At 36.1% G+C, this 14574-nt stretch overlaps 1 long non-coding RNA gene across 1 annotated transcript; it reads left to right on the top strand.

Moving 5' to 3' along the window:
• The first annotated feature begins 4153 nt into the window (after positions 1-4153).
• Gm20356 (predicted gene, 20356) lies at positions 4154-12212 on the top strand. The gene is made up of 4 exons (NR_040450.1): positions 4154-4341; positions 6315-6431; positions 6532-6668; positions 10180-12212. It is a non-coding gene; the product is annotated as a predicted gene, 20356 (long non-coding RNA).
• The last annotated feature ends 2362 nt before the right edge of the window (positions 12213-14574 follow it).

Genomic DNA, 14574 nt, shown 5'->3' with positions numbered 1-14574 from the left:
ATAAGCTGTTAGGACTTTTAGACTTCACTGTACTTAGTTTTATCTTCTTTCTTCCTTTTGTGCCTCAATGGAAGAATCATCAACGAGGCTTCTTTCTTCTGTCTCTTTAAATTACTATTGAACCCTCACTGAATCTTTATTATATTAATTACAGTTTCTTACTTAGATTTTTCCATGTCATTTCTAACTTTAAAGTTATGGCTTGTTTTTGATATTTTTTTGGATTATATCTGCAATCATTTCTACAATTTCATTGGTGTTTCAATCCTCCTTTATCCTTTTTATTAGAAAAAAATGATATCTGGGCCTTTTCATTTATAGAAATAAAAAAAATAAAATGATTCCCTGTTTTATCACCAAAGTTTGTTTTTCATCCATGGTTAACTATAGTTTTTAGATTATAATTTAATTAATATCGCTTTTCTTTTTTCCCCCTCTGAATCCTCACATATACCCCTTCTAACTTTCAATTAAATTCATGGTCTATGTTTTTAGTAATTGTTATTATATGCATATATGAAAATTCTGGAGTCATTTTAAGTGATCATGGCCTGGGGACATAAATTTAGTGTACTCCAAATTCCTTGTTCTAACATGGTTGCATGTTTTGACACTTTTATAGCTTTACAGAACAAAGACATCAGAAATCCAAGCAAGTTTAAAATATACAGGTGAGGTCATCATAGAGGCAGGTACGGTGAGAACAGGAAGGTTCCTCTATAGGCCCAGGATGTGATCTGGTGAAATTCTTAGCTTTTGGAGTGGCAGAAGCTGGTTGTCTTTTAGCTTAACTCTAAAAGATATTTTATCTATTAATCACAAAATGTTAGTTCCAATATGGAGCTGGGAAAAGAATGGCTGTTTTGAGGTTAGAATTAGCTCAAGATAAGTCTATGGACCAGAAACCATCTTAACTCTCCACAGGACTAACATTCTAATCAGCCAACCAGCCTCTGTTAAAAGGCTTTCTTTTTGGTTTTCATTCATTGCCAATCTTTTCTGAGCGTGCAGCTTGCTCTGTGCTGGTATTTGGCTTTTGAATTTCTCACACAGTGAAGAATGTTGAATATTTCAATGTCTCAAAGAACTTCTTTTGGATTTTCTCCTGAGGCTTTGTTAGACTAATAGATGCACATGTCCTACTTTTGTTATTTAAAATATCTAAATATTTTCTTCTATCATTTTTGAGCAGTACTGATGGAAAGTACCAATTTCCAAGTGATTAATTTATGATAAATTTTATTAAGCATATAATTACTTTATTATTTTAACTTAGCAGCCACTGATAAATATATATTTATTAACTTTACATTACTATTAATACTTTTATGATAAAATTAGGACATAATCTTCAATATATTAAGTATAATATTATAACAAATAATAAATATATTAGTAGCTATATATTGCTTATTTTTATTATTATATTGCTTCTTAAAGATATATTGTTCATAGAATAACCACATGTTTTTACTTACTTCTAAACAGCTTGTCTACTGGAAGTAGGTTTTATTTTTTAATTCTATATTTGTACCAAGAGAAAAAGGAAAAAAAAGAACTATAGTGAGTTCTTTTACTGAAAATCACTCAGTTCTTTCCTGCTATGAGTATCAAAGGGGTGGATGTTGTACCATGATTTCAATAGGAAAATAAAAATAGCCTAGGTCTTTGTGACAGATGTCAAGCATGCTGACTACTAGTGAAAGAAAAATTGTCTGATCCTGTGCAGAAACAGCTTGCAGGATTAAAGATGTAACTCTTTATCTCTGCTTCAGGCAGAGCACTTACAGTGAATAGGGGATAAATGTTATTTCAGATCTGGAAAGACTCCAGGAAATTTCATCATCTCGGGGAAACAAAGGGATAACGAAAAGCAAGAAAGAAATATGGGAAAAATATAAGCTGATCCATATATTTTCCATATTTTTAAGACTAAAATAATAACCATAATGGATGGTCTCCGGTCTTAAAATTATTTTTTTTCATTATATATTTTCTTTATTTACGTTTCAAATGTTATCCCCTTTCCTGGTTTCCCCTCTGAACCACGCCCCCATCCTCTCCCAAGTTCCCTGCACACTAACTTGACCTGTCCCACTTCCTGGCCCTGGAATTCCCCTGTATTGGGGCATAGAATCTTCACAGGACCAAATGCCTCTCCTCCCATTGGTGACCAACTAGGCCATCTTCTGCTACATATGCAGCTGGAGCCATGAGTCACACCACGTGTTTTCTTTGGTGGGCGGTTTAGTCCTAGGGAGCTCTGGAGATACTGGTTAGTTCATATTGTTGTTCCTCCTATGGGGCTGCAAACCCCTTCATCTCCTTGGGCCCTTTCTCCAGTTCCTCCATTGGGGACCCTGTGCTCAGTCCAATGGTTGGCTGAGAGCATCCACCTCTGTATTTGTCAGTCACTGGTAGCTGAAATGTGTGTGTGTGTGTGTATACATAGGTACATGTATACATGTGTGAATACATATATACATATATGTGTGTATATATGTCCATGTGCATATATATATATATTCATACACATATACCTATGCATATGTATACATACATGCATATACATAAATACACACACACACACACATATATATATACACACACACACAGACACACACACATATGTGCATGCACAGACAGACACATTACACACACACATTTCAGAGCAAAATAACTATTATAAAATCCATTAAAGAATATGGTCTTTGTGAGTAACCCTTTTGGCATCATCATACTCTGCAATTATGTTGGCTTAGATCAACTTTAGTGACCACTATTTGTTGTTGTAAATGGTATTAATTTATTCTATTAGTTCTTATTATGACATGGGCACAAATAATTGTTCTATAATATTTAATGCCTTTAGTAATTCTTTTTTTTTTAAATACTTACTTGTTTAATATACATTCCTACACTGTAGCTGTCTTCAGATGCACCAGAAGAGGGCATCAGATTCCATAACAGATGGTTGTGGGCCACTTTGAACTCTCTTCTATTAGTTCTTATTAAGACCAGACCAGCTTCCCCATTATTGGGCAATTATGCTTAAACTATTTTTATGCTACACTGCCTATTGCCCAATTGCATTCCCCAAATTATTTGCTATTTGATTCTCCCCTGGGCTGTTTTGATCTTGTTTGTTTGTTTGTTTGTTTGATTTTTTGTTTTTGGTTTTTTTTTTTTTTTTTTTTTTGTCCATCAGTGTGTCCTCAGGAGCCACTTCTCTTGACCATGTGTTCCTAGTCCATCCCATCTAAAAGAGACCCTGGCTCTCTCCAACTGCTTTCATCTTCTCCCCTTTCTCTCTCTCTCCATGTCCTAATGCTACCCAGAGATTTATAATTGAAACCCCACTTACCTCTACTTTCTCCAGTAATTGGCTGTAGCCACCTTTATTTAACCAGTCAGTAAAGATTGGTGAGTTAAGTTTATACAATGTTATTTGGTGTACATGAGAATCTGCTAGCTGGATATTCATTATACTGGCTGGTTTTGCATGTCAACTTTACACAGGCTGGAGTTATCTCAGAGAAAGGAACTTCAATTGAGGAAATGCCTCCATTAGAGCCAGCAATGGGCCATCTTCTTAATTAGTGATCAAGGTTGGGAGGGCCCCTTTCTGGTAGTACGATCTGTGGGCTGGTAGTTTTGGGTTCTTTAAGAGAGCAAGCTGCCCAAGCTAGGAGAAATAAGTCATCAAGTAACATCCCTCCATGGCCTCTGCATCAGCTCCTGCTTCCTCACCTATTTAGTTCCAGTCCTGATTTCCTTTGGTGATTGATTGTAAAGATTTTGTGGTTTTGGGTAGCTGGGGCTGAAGAATCAGCCGTGATTAACAAGATATCATAACTACTAAAGCAAAACTTATACATTTTACTGGAGCTATTGATGCTGGTTAGCTGGAGCTAAGAAATTACCTGTGAGTAAGAAGAGACCAGCATCATTGACATGAAATCTTCTGGGAAATGTTTTCTGAGAGCACAGAGGCAGAGACAGCCAAGGTTGTACCTTGTGCTGGGCTTTACTTGGAAATGTTTAAGAGTCACCTAGGTGGTAATGGTTTTGAAGTCATGAAGGAGTAATGAAGAGCAGCTGAGGGTCAGCACTGTGAGAGGCCTAGAAAGGCCACTGGTGATGGTGCAGCCTCAGTTGCAATTGATGGCCCAGAACTGAAAGGGTCATGCAAAGGAGTTGAGGCTTGGCACAATGAGAGGCTATTGGTGAAGCATAGTTGCAGTGGAAGACAACAGTGATTTGGAAATGCCAGTACCATGAGATTACCACCAAGACCAGCAGCAGCTGTGGAGTACAGGCAACTGGAGCCTAGAAAACAAGGTGTGTGCTATAAAGGACAGAGCTGGAGAAGTGATCCAAGCCTTGGAAGAGCCCAGAAGTTGGATCCTAGACATTGGACTGTTGGAGTTTGATTTTTGCTTTTGATTATGACTGCACCCTGATATTTTTTCCTCTTGAGGGAAAGAAGTATTTTAGTGAAGCCCACAGTTAAGAGACCTTGAATTTTAAAAGCTACTGGACATTCTAAAGGGATTGAACTTTTAATATGTAAAGACTGTGGGTTTATTTAAAGTTATTTAGATCTTGGGGACGAATAAGAAAGTAAGGGTGTAAGGGTTGAGGCTTAATAGTGATGTGTTTCTGTGTCAAGTTGACAAGAGGTCAATTGTACTGGCTGGTTTTATGTGTAAACTTGACCCAGTCTGAGTTATCACAGAGAAAGGACCTTCAGTTGGAAAAATGCCTCCATGAGATCCAGCTGTAAGGCATTTTCTCAATTACTGATCAAAGGTGGGGGGCCCATTGTGGGTGGTATTATTGCTGGGCTGGTAGTCTTAGGTTCTATAAGAGATCAAGATGAGTAAGCCAGGGGAATCAAGCCAATAAGTAACATCCCTCCATGGCCTCTGCATCAGCTCCTGCTTCCTGACCTGCTTAGTTCCAGTCCTGACTTCCTTTGGTGAGGTGGAAATGTAAGCTGAATAAACCCTCTCCTCCCCAACTTCTGTCTTGTTCATGATGTTTGTGTAGGAATAGAAACCCTGACTAAGACATTCATTAATCTTTGAAATATTATAATTAATATGTACTAAACTTCCTAGAAGTGTCATAAATCTGCAAGTGTCATAAATATTTATTAAATACCACAATAAACAGCTTGTCATCTCATACTTGATGCATTCTGCATAGGCTTCAGACTTGGATATGAGTCACTCGTGTTATAGGCTATGTGTTTAAATTTACATATTCCTTCTCATTACTCTGTTCAAACCATTGTGGATTGGACAAACAACCAACCAGCCAACCAACTGACCAATCAAACTATGTAAAAACACCCAAACAAACAATGTCATTCCACTAGTTTACTGAAACTTGCATGTGCTTTTAATGGCAGGCATGAATGTAAAGTCTCCCTTTTAATTGGATCCTCTATCTGGGATCATTTTCATCAGAGTAAAAACTTACTTTAAAATCTTATGTCAGGAAAACAAATATGATTTTAAAATACTTCTGTGGACTCTCTTGTTCATTATCATTCTTTAATAAATATTTACAGAGCACAACAAACACATATTTTTCATTTATTCCCTTCTTCTTAAATCTTTCATTTTAATTAAACTTTTATTTTTATACCAAGATAATATATCAGGTTATATTAATTATCTACTTTGACTAGGTATCATTTGCTATCAGAACTATATAAGAAAACATTATGGGCAATGTTGTACTTTAAAGGACTAAATAAAATAAGCATATGTCTTAGAGTATAGGCTTTACTATCTCTATTTCTAACATACTATACCTGAGGCTATATAACTTGTACTTTTAAAGGAGATTTATTTAATTTGTGTTCTAGAAGGGTATCTTACCCTACACAGCACTAGCTTCTGCTTCTGGTGAGAACATCATAATATATAGCCAAAGAAGGACGAAGGTGAACTGTGTTAGCTTGATTTCCATTGCTTCAATAAATGCCATGACCAAAACCAACTTGAGGATGATAGGAGTTTATTTGTATTTTAGGTTATAGTCCATCATTGAGAGAACACTATCAGTAACCTGGAGGCAGGAACTGAAGCAGAGGCCTTGGAGGAATGCCGAATTCTGGCTTGCTTTTCAATGCTTTCTCAAATTGCTTTCTGATATAATCCAGCATTACTGGGGGCAGATCAGCACACAGAGGTCTGGACAATAACACATTAATTTTTAGATAAGAAAATGCCCCACAGGCATACCTATATGTCAATCTGATGAAGATGAAAGACATCACAATTTAGCTTTCCCCTTTCCAGGTTTCTTGAATCAAGAATTAAGCTTTCCCAGGTTAGCTTGAATCAAGCTGCCAGCAGTCCACTAACCATGGGACCCAATGTTGTTTGAGAACGAACGTAAACCCATGTGCATGAAAGGTTTGTGTTCTCATCATTCTTTAAAGTCCTAATACTTGTCATTACTGTCATATGGGGGTCAGATGTCTACATGCTGACTTACCTTTTCATTGCTTTTGAGACAAATTAGGCAGTAAGAAAATGAGGATTTTGAAGCCCTCCAATCAAGTATGTTTTGCAGAGCCTGACAACAGCATCACCTAATAGCACTGAGAATTGTACAATGTTGGGGTTGATGCTAGATCCTGAACAAAAGAAGTAAGTATCAGTTTTTCTAATCAAAACTCCAGTGCTTGATTTGCTTTATAGTATTGTTGTTTACAATGTAATTTGCCTTGCTAAAATCTCACCATAATCTTACATTAAACTAATCCAGGAGCAGATATGTAAGATATCTTTGTTCAGTTAGCAACCAAATAGCATCATCACTCTGTCTATATTTATCCCAAAACTCAGTAATGCTGTGACATAACTTTTGCATTCAAGTTGGGAAACAAAGGATAAATGTAACAGAAAGTTTTTTTGTTATAATTGGAGAAGTTATTGCAAGATATTTGATCATATTCTGAACCCCCAAATTGGTAAATGCAAAAACCTGTTTCTAATTTTGGTATGGCCCAGCCTTTGATGCTAGATCTTTCTGCTTACTGAAAACAAGTGTTTCTGGTGTGGTTGATCTGTAGCACACACCTTTAATCCATGAATGAGATGAAATCAGTGCTAGCTGAAGATGCAGAGCAATCAACCACCTGACAAAGAGTTAACAAGATAGTAGGGATTTAAAACTTTAATCCCAGGAAGTGGGAGTCACATGCATTTGATCTCAACAATTGGGAGGCAGAGGCAGGCATACAAAAATTACAGTGATTTAAATTTAAAAGCTGCTTACAAAAGACAGGATGAAATTGAATGTGAATGTCCTTTGTGATCTACAAATAAATACACCTAAAAGGTGTATTGGTGTATTTAATTTTAAAATATCAAAAGAATTTTTTAAAATTTCAACTGGAAGATAATACTTTTTCTATTGGCAAAAATCTTTTTTGACCAAGGAAAATTATACCCTGCAAAAAATGAGGACTCCCCCCCCCCATAATTAAGGTTGGGGAAAATTTTTGCTTTTAGCCTTTCAGGACAATAAAACATCCAACTAAGGAAAGCACTGGACAAGCAAAACGTCTGAAGAAAAAGGATAGATCATCAAGAGGAAATGCCCTGTAGTTTTAAGGATGTATTAATGAACCCCGAAAGAACAGTCAGGAGCTAAATCCAGTGCAATTGCATAAGAGTCTTCATTCAACATTGAACTTGCTCTCAGCCCACTGCCAGTAATCAATGGTTTGGTGGTGAAGAAACCTGAACATTTATGGGGCAAGGTTCTCTAAAATGGAGATTGAGCTTAAAAGATTTGGTCTCTCTGTCCCAAGAAAAGGAATAAATTGGCCAACTGCTATTGCCCACCTCCATCTTGTTTCTTTTGCCACCTGCTATGGGACAGAGAAAAACAGAAAATTAGGGACTATTCTCTTGCCAATAATCTTAAAATATTTTGGTTTTCATTTGACTGTTTAAAACTTGCAGTAAGTGCTTCTGTCTAAAGGAAATACAGTGACAAAGTGTGTAGCAGAGACTGAAGAAAAGGCCATCTAGAGACTGCCCCACCTGGAGATCTATTCCATATACAGACAATAAACCCAGGACATTTTGTGGATGCCAAGAATATTATGAATATTATCTCAAAATGTATAAGATTATTCTGATGTATATATATACATATATATATATATATATATATATATACACTTCTTGTTGTGATATTAGTCCTCATACAAAGATAAGTTTCATCTAGCTTCCTGTATTGTTTTCAGGTTTGAGTCTAAAGCAAGTAACTGGTAACAGAATTTATGGACCTTGGATGTACATAATGATCATCAGACCTTTTTGAGATCTGCTGAATATGGCATTCAAAATATTTTGTGTTTTACCATTCCTAACAGTACCATTTTAGATTTCTAAGAAAATATGCAGCCCCACAATGACGAATTCACCAAGGTTATTGTAAGGCTACTACTGAACAAAATTGCCCTATGCCTCTTCAATCATCAAGTTCTGCACAGTGGTCCTCTGGGTAGATTCTATGTTTTACCTAGCCTAAGCTGACAAACACCACCTAAAAATAAGCTTAGGACTAAAAACTTCTCTCAGTATTCAAATTCCTGAGTTCATATGAGATAGAAAAAAATATTCTGAAGATCATTGAACTCAAAAATACTTAATCCCGAAACTGCCAAAAGCAACCAAGCACGACATTTTTAGAAAAATTGCCAGAAATAACTTCATAATTATAATCATATTTACTATACTAGAATTACTTTTTTAAAAAAATTAGATTAAAATGGGCATATACAAATAATATAGGAATAATAGGAAAAAAAGGGAAATATACCCCTTTATTGAATCTACCCTTAAAGATCTTTGTATATCGATACAAAATTAAGGTTATATCTCAGTTATGACAAACTATATATATATATATGGTATTGTACAAACATAATTCTTGAAAATGGAATTTGAACAGAGGTGTGTAGCAATGGGGGATGGGGAACTGGGGGAAGCCACCAGCAGGTTCCAGATATCAGGAATGCAAGAGTCTCCCAGGAACCAATGCGGATGACATTAGCTGAAATACCCAACAGTGGGTAGGAAGAACCTGTAGAGACTATATCCATATCCAGAGGTTAGTCAAGACCCCTTTTTGAGGGTTGAGGCCACCCACTCATCTCTAGTTGTTTATCAGAGAAGTGCTTCTGTTTAAAGGAAATACAGTGACAAAGTGTGTAGCAGAGACTGAAGAAAAGGCCATCCAGAGACTGCCCCACCTGGAGATCTATTCCATATACAGACAATAAACCCAGGACATTTTGTGGATGCCAAGAAGTGCTTGCTGACAGGAACCTGATATAGCTGTCTCCTGAGAAGCTCTACCAGTACCTGACAGGTACAGAGGTGGACACTCACAGACAACCATTGGACTGACCACAGGGTCCCCAATAGAGGAGTTCGAGAAAGGACTGAAGAAGCTGAAGTGTTTTGCAACCCCATAGGAAGAACAACAATATCAACCAACCAGAGCCCGAGAGCTCCCAGAGACTAAACCACCAACCAAAGAGTACACATGGAGGGATCAATGGCTCCAGCTGCATATGTAGCAAAGGATGGCCCTGTTGGACATCAGTGGGAGGAGAGGCCCTTGGTCCTGTGAAGGCTCGATGTCCCAGTGTAAGGGAATGCCAGGGCCTTGAGGTGGGAGTAGGTGGATGGGTGAGGAAGCATCCTTATAGAAGCAGGAGGAGCATTGATGAGATAGGTGTTTTCCAGAGGGGAAACCGGGAGAGAGGATAGCATTTGAAATGTAAATAAATATAATAACCAATTAAAAAAAAAAAAAAGAAAATGTATTGTGAGGTTCTAGTACTTTAGAAAGCTACTATTGCAAATTATTTAAGAAAATTAAAAATGCAATTTAAGAGTCAACCAAACTTGCGATTTTGCTAGGTACTACTTTAGTTAATCACAGATGTTTTCTAAGTTAATCAAATGGTAAATAACTAGAGACCACTACCATTTGCCAATTCAAAAATAATGAGATAAATTCTCTTCAAAAACATCAGAGATCTATAGAATATGGCATTTAAAGGTCTTTTATTAATTTAAGGGTTTTTTTTTTTTTTTTTTTTTTTTTTTTTTTTTTTTTTTTTTTTACAATGAGATCTGTTAGCACCTGGCAGCAACCCCATTCTACTTCAAAGAAGAATATGAGTATCCACGAATATCCTTAGGGAATTTCCTTCAAATGTTGCAAGCTGCTACTGGTCAAGAAACTGCCCTTGCCTCAAGTGTTGACAGTTTGCTGTCCAAGCTGTGAACAAGCAGGACACAATGAAAATAGAACTCTGCCAGGTCAAGGTAGAAAAGTCCATCTTAAATCCTGTTTCACAGACAAATCTGTCAGATATCCAGGCCAGTGACCAGAAGAGATGGGTGCTTCAACATTGCGGAGGAACCTTGGGTGACTGTCCAGGTGGCCAGCAGTCTATGTCATTTCTATAGTTTTGAAAGCTGCTCTGCACTTCTTATTTATTTAGGTAATATTTATCCTTCTTAGATTCCTGAATGGGTTGAAGAGTAGGAAGTATCTTTTATTTAGGGAAAAAAAAGGGGAGAGGGGGAGACATTTCAGGAGCACATCTTGAAACTCAAAGTTGTGAACTGTAAAAGTCTGTTTCTAAGTGTGATATGGCTCAGCCTTTGGTCCTAGAGCTTGCGGTTTACTGTAAACAAGTGCATGTGGTTAGGTTCAGCCTCAGCACACACCTTTACTCCAAGAGCTAAATAAAGTCAACTGTGGCTCAGGAACTGAAGCACTTGACCTGCTGACAGGGAGTGAACATACTTAAAGGCAAAGGAGGGACCTTGAAGAGGAAGATATTTAAGACAGTGCCTACAAGGAAAAAGGCACTTCTGCTTCTGTGATGTTGGTGGATAGGAGGGTTTCCTGGGTGCTTTCTTGTCTAACAGACTTTGACAGCAGGATCTGGATTTTGAGTCTTCCTTTAATAAAAATCTAACTACTGGAATTTTCATTGTTTGAAACAACAAGAAATTGGAAGCTTTCTGAAAAGCATTGCCACTCCTCTCAAACAGATCTGCGAATATGTTGCACGATAAAACTGGGTAACTTGAGTACAGTTAGCTATTAGAGAGAATAGAAAAGTAGACGTATGGTTACCTAGGCAATCCATGGAAAGGGAATAAGAGAAGAAATTATTAAGATGCCTTTAGAGTAGACTGGCTTTAGAGTCAGCCATAGTGGAGCAAGTATAATGGCTGGTGTTTTTAAGCTTCTGGTCAATAATTTTAATAATTACCCTCCTTAAAAGTACCAGCATTGAGAATATTTCTAAGCTCACTGAATTCATTACTGTTAAGATCTAGGTAAAGTATTAAGATCCAGATGGAATATTAAAGTCTAGGTAAATGTTAAGGTTTATGGAACTGTTTTCTGGATACCCTGCCATTCTGTTTTCTTACTAATATTATAAAGAGATGTTTTCATTTGTTGTTTCTGATGTTACTAGGAACATTTCTCATGGCTAAGTTGACTATATATTTCATTATGTTCTATGTCCTTGGAAACCAATCAGAAGAGAAGTCAGTAAACTGTTTTGCTTAGTTACCCACAATAAGCTTAGACCTGAACCAACTACCTAGCAGCACTTTCTGTACCTGGGTGTAAAGTTTTATGGTACTTGCTTTTATATGCTACCTCTGGGATAGACCCCACATACAAGAGACACCTACACTAATATAATAAACTATTTGGAATAAGACATCCATTTTGATTAGGGTTCAAATAAAGTTTACATTTCCAAGACCTCCCTAGGAATTGACATTCTATTTGGGAGAAAGAGACATGTATGTGGTATATAGACTTGGATAGCAAACATCCTGGTTGTCGAGCTAAGAAATAGATGTCAAACAACTCTCACCATGGTTAACAAGTTAAGACATAAATGTTAGACAAGGACAGTCCACTGCCACAGTTGACTAAGCAATGGGAGCAGGATAAGCATACAACACAGACATGTTCCTAAGAAAGTTGAAATCTCATTTAGACACTCTCTCAACAGAATGTCTTGTTGTGGGTCTCTTTATTTGTTTCAAAGCAAAGATCATTTGTGGTTTTAGAAAAATGTAAGATGTAAAAGCAATAAAATGAATAAAAGTGGAGATAATCGACACTCAAGTTACTATCTTTTGGGTTTTTTTTTTCTTTTTTTTATTTTTTTCCATTTTTTATTAGGTATTTAGCTCATTTACATTTCCAATGCTATACCAAAAGTCCCCCATACCCACCCACCCCCACTCCCCTGCCCACCCACTCCCCCTTTTTGGCCCTGGCGTTCCCCTGTACTGGGGCATATAAAGTTTGCAAGTCCAATGGGCCTCTCTTTCCAGTGATGGCCGACTAGGCCATCTTTTGTTTTTTTTCTTATTTCCAGAAAGAAAAATAAAACTTTTATTATACACGTAGATTATATTTTATGAAATTAAATCTTTCTACAGTTTAATAACCCCATTATTTTTTAATCTAATGTATTGCCACAGATAGTTATCCATTCCTATATTGAATCGCAATAAAAGTGCAATTCAGATGGAAAAGTAATGCTTTTAAATTTGTGCAATCAAGAACCTCTAGTATGAAGCTATAGAAGTTAGATTTTTGTTTTGCTTTTTTTTGTTTGTTTGTTTGTTTTGTTTTGTTCTGTTTTGTTTTGTTTTTTTTTTTTTTGTTTTTTTTTTTTTTATAGACAAGGTTTCTCTGTATAGCCCTGGCTATTCTGGAACTCACTCTGTAGACAAGGCTGGTCTCAAACTCAGAAATCTGCCTGCCTCTGCCTCCCAAGTGCTGGGATTAAAGGTGTGTGCCACCACTCCCTGGCGAAGTTAGATATTTTAACCAGACCCTAAAATATAATCTCTTAAGATAAATATTAACTTCATTGGCTTTAAGCATATCCCCTAACTACCACCCCCTGCATCCTTTAGTGTGCTTCTACTATAAATGCTTTTTCAGAAGAACAGTGATAATGACTGCCATGTGTAAAGATATATTTCTAAACTAACAATTCAACAGATTTGTTGAATTATAAATTACTCTCTCATCTGGAGGATGCCAATGCTAAATTAGCACTTCCCACATCAATTTTAATTCATAAATTATTAAATTGATACTTCAATTAATTATTTCTACAGGTGTCCAATTTAGATTCTCAAGAGGGCTTACTTCTGTATCATTATAAAAGAAAGATTTACTCATAATGTTTAATCCAAGTGTGTTTCATCTAAGTACAATAATATGATCTAACTTGGAAGGACCATTCTTTCATGGAACTTTGTCAGTAGACCTTTGGAAAGCAATTCTAAATCCACTAAATATCTTTTTACTTGTTATCACTGTGTGTTGTTGTAAATGTGCTCTTTCTAGATGGTTTTGTTGATACATTCCTGTAGTTTCAGCAAATAAGAGGAGAGGTAAGAAGTGTTCAAGTCCAACTTGAATTACATGGTGAAATTCAAACTAACATGGAATACACATACATACACACATTTCAACCCCTTGTATTCAAATAAAATAAGAAAATAAAATAGAATACATAATTAATAAATTCACTTACACAGAGGATACAGTGCTCCTTTTGTTGTGACTGGTAAATTACTTAAGATTTCCAGAAGTAAAAATCACTCACTCTTCATTTTTAGCCTCCAATTTTCTTCATTTCTGTATATGAATTTTAAATTATAACTGAAATAGTACTCCAAAATCAGATATTCATAAAATCATGAACATTTTAATAAATGACTATAACTGGATATACTAACTAGGACTAAATATCAATAAGAAGCCACCTTGAAATGTGATTCTAAAAACAGGAAAATATTTTATAGTTTTATAGTAACTAGTAACATATTTATATTTTATTATGATTTCATGAAATTATGTAAAAACAATATAGTATACTTGTTGATAATTTGTGCTTCATACTATGGTCTTCTGAATGAGATTGGCTCCCATAATTTACATGTATGAATAGTTGATATCTGGTTGGTGAAACTCTTTGGGAAGCATTAGGAGTTGGAACCTTGTTGAAGAAGGAATATCACTAGGGATGCTATGTTTGAGGTTTCAAAAGACTTTTGCCATCCCCAGTTACCTCTCATTGCCTTGTCCTTATGAATCATGATGTAGGCTCTTGGCTGCTAGTCCAGTGCCATGCCATGCCTGCCTGGTACCTTGTTCCTCACCATGAAGTACATGGTTTCAAGCCTTCAAAATACTAAGGCTTAAATGAAATTTTTCCTCTAAATTTCCTGGTCATAGTACCATATCTTAGCAAAAGAAAAGACACTAAAACAATATAGTAATCAGTATAATGACTTTTACTCTTGATTCTTAGTATTTGTTTTTATTAATTGAAAAATATAATATTAAAATCAGCATAAACCCATAGTAAAAGTTTAACAGACAAAAGGAGTTGTGAAAATTTAGACATGGAAGATCTCCCCACATATTTTCACCCTTGTTTTGCACGTCAGTTAACAT

This window comes from Mus musculus, chromosome 3 (genome assembly GCF_000001635.26).
Source record: "Mus musculus strain C57BL/6J chromosome 3, GRCm38.p6 C57BL/6J".
In the NCBI taxonomy this organism is placed as follows: domain Eukaryota; kingdom Metazoa; phylum Chordata; class Mammalia; order Rodentia; family Muridae; genus Mus; species Mus musculus.
Note: the sequence above shows the minus strand (reverse complement) of the source record. Positions and strands in the feature narration are given on the sequence as shown.